The 3085-nt window shown below is 40.7% G+C and overlaps 1 pseudogene; it reads right to left on the reverse strand.

The window, feature by feature from the left end:
* Positions 1 to 334: 334 nt before the first annotated feature.
* On the reverse strand, positions 335 to 419 carry LOC116587339 (annotated as a pseudogene).
* Between the last annotated feature and the right edge of the window lie 2666 nt (positions 420 to 3085).

Here is a 3085-nt window from a genome sequence, read left to right on the forward strand (position 1 = left end):
CTCTCTGTCTCTGGTCTCGTTCTCATCCAGTCCCTCTCCTCCCACAGCAGGCAGAACAACCTAAGACAAGACTGGACCATCCTGGGATTGAAAACTTTCATTGGCTTCCTGGAGGACCACAGGATGAACTTCTTAATGGGATTTGCAGGATTGTTGAGGTTCCTACTGACATCCACCCCCCTGCCCCAGCCAATTTCTTCTCATCTCTCACTTTTCTCTGTGTGTTCCTCAGCCCTGTACTTGCTGGTGCTTCGGGCCCTTGTACAAGCAGTCTCGTTTGTCTGAGTGGACTGCCTTCCTTGTGAACTCCTACTCACCCCTGAAAACCTCCTGTAACACTCTTCCTACTGGTTTTCAATTAGCAATAATCGCGCCTCGGATAAACCTCATTGGCTACGATACTGCCAGTGAGCAAAGCTCTTCCTACTGGTTTTCAATGCTGATGAGCTTCTTTGGCACCTGCTGTTTAGCATAGCACTTTCCCCAGAACCTTCTCTGTCACTTCAAAAGGCTGGGGGCCTATAGAAGGCTAAACATTCCAACTTTATATCCCCAGGTTTGGCATGAAGCTCAGCACTGTGTATTAGATGAACACTCTGCATTCCAGCTATTTATTTAATTTTGGTCCCCCTGGCAAGCCTAACATGCACTGGTCTTCATTGACCTGTATCCATTCACTAGATCTTAAGCTCTTTGAGGGTAGAGCCCATGCTCAGTCATCCTTGGATCCCCCTTACACACAGTACGCAAATGTTCACCAAAATTAGTTCTGGTTGTTGATAGTACAACCATTTCCCCTATCATTTTTTTCTTAACTTCTGTTTATAAACTGAGATATATTTCACATACCATAAAACCTACTCAAGAATCCAGTTCTGTAGTTTTTCAGATACTCAGAAAACTGTGCCACCATCACCACGATCAAATTTTAGGACATTTTTGGTGCCCCCAAAAGAAATCCATACCCATCAGCAGTCACTCCTCACTTCCCTCTACCCCCACTCTACACCCCATCATGAGGCAACCATGAAACTATTTTCTGTCTCTATCGATTTGCATATTTTAGACGTTTCATATGAATGGAATCATACCATCTGTGTTCTTTTGTTAGCAGCTTCTTGTACTTAGCATAATGTTTTCAAAGTTCATTCATGTTAATAGCATATGTACCACTTCATTTTTATTGCTGAATAATATAATAAGTGTATATAGTATGCATATACCACTTTTTATGTACCCATTCATCAGTTGATGGATATTTGGGTTTCCACTTTTTTGGCTGCTATGAATAACTGGCTTGGACATTGTGTATAGGTTTTTGTGTGGACCTGTTTTTATTTCTCTTCCATATATATCAAGAGAGGAATTTCTGGGTCATACGGTAGTTTCATATTCACCTTTTGAGGCATATCAATGTATCTCCAAGTGGCTGTACCATTTACAGTCCCACCAGCAGTGTATGAAGGTTTTGACTTCTCTACATTCTTACTAACCTTTGTTATTTTCTGTCTTCTCTATTTGAATCATAGTGGTATGTGTAGTGTTGTTTTCATTTGCATTTTCTTTTTCTTTCTTTCTTTTTTTCTTTCTCTCTTTCCTTAAGAGAGAGAGCAAGTAAGAGAGAGGGACAGGGGAAAAGAGAGAGAACATGCAAGGCCAGGGAGGGGCAGAAGGAGAGGAAGAATCCCAAGCAGATGCCATACCCAGAGCACCCTGAGATCCGACCTCAGCCAAAATCAAGAGTCCCGGGCTGAGCCACCCAGAGGCACCTTGTTTGCATTTTTATGATTACTAATGATGGTGAGCATCTTTTCAGGTGCTAATTAGCTATTTATATATATTCTTTGGGAAAATACCTATTCAGATCCTTTGCCTATTTTTTTAATTGGGTTGTCTTTTTGTTCTTGACTTGTATGAGTTCCTTATATATTCTGGATACAGGTCCCTTATCAGATACAGGTTTTGCAAATATTTCAAATAATTTTGTATTTTTTCCCAATCTTTTTTTTTTTTAAGATTTTATTTATTTATTTGACAGAGAGAGATCACAGGTAGGTAGAGAGGCAGGCAGAGAGAGAGAGAGAGAGAGAGAGGGAAGCAGGCTCCCCGCTGAGCAGAGAGCCCGATGTGGGACTCGATCCCTGGACCCTGAGATCATGACCTGAGCCGAAGGCAGTGGCTTAACCCACTGAGCCACCCAGGCGCCCCCCCAATCTTCTTTTTTTAAAGATTTTGAAAATTTTATTTATTTGAGAGAGAGAATGAGAGATCATGAACAGAGGGGAAGGGTAGAGGGAGAAGCAGACTCTCCACTGGGTGGGGAGCCTAATGTGGGACTCGATCCCTGGACCCTGGGATCATGACCTGAGCCCAAGTCAGACGCCTAACCAGCGAGCCACCCAGGCTCCCTCCAATGTCTTGATGGTGTCCTCTTGTCACACAAACGTTTTTTGTTTTAATAAAGTATACTTTATTTATTTTTTCTTTTATTAGTTGTGATTTTGGTGTCATAGCTATGAAATCATTGACTAACTAAAGGTCATGAAGATTTACTCCTCTGCATTCTTCTAGGAGTTTTATCATTTTTGCTCTTACATTGAGGTCTTAATCCATTTTGAGCAATCCATGTTTGTATGGGCAGGGGTTCGTATTAAGTCTTTTGCATGTGTTTATCCAGTTGTCCTAGCACCATTTGTTGAAAAGTCTCTTCTTTCCCTACTGAAATGTCTTGGCACCCTTGTTGAAAATCAGTTAACCATAAATGTGAATTTATTCTGGACTTTCCATTTAATTCCCTTGATCTGTATTTCTATCCTTATGCCAGTACCTCAGCATTTTGATTCTTATGTCATTTTTTAGAAACAGTATAGGAAAGCTGTGTAACTGGCAAACTGGGAAGACTGGTCTCCTTAAACTGGGAGAAAATTCTTTTTTGTAGAAATATGGATGTCGAGGGGAGGGAATAAACATCTAAAATTAAAGAGGCGCTTTAAACTATTTTAAGACTGTTGTCTAATAGCAGCGTTTCACAAGATATTTAAAGAAATCATTCTTCAGCTATAAAAATAATGGTTTTGTGGTTCAT

Source organism: Mustela erminea, chromosome 3 (genome assembly GCF_009829155.1).
Source record: "Mustela erminea isolate mMusErm1 chromosome 3, mMusErm1.Pri, whole genome shotgun sequence".
Classification (NCBI taxonomy): Eukaryota; Metazoa; Chordata; class Mammalia; order Carnivora; family Mustelidae; genus Mustela; species Mustela erminea.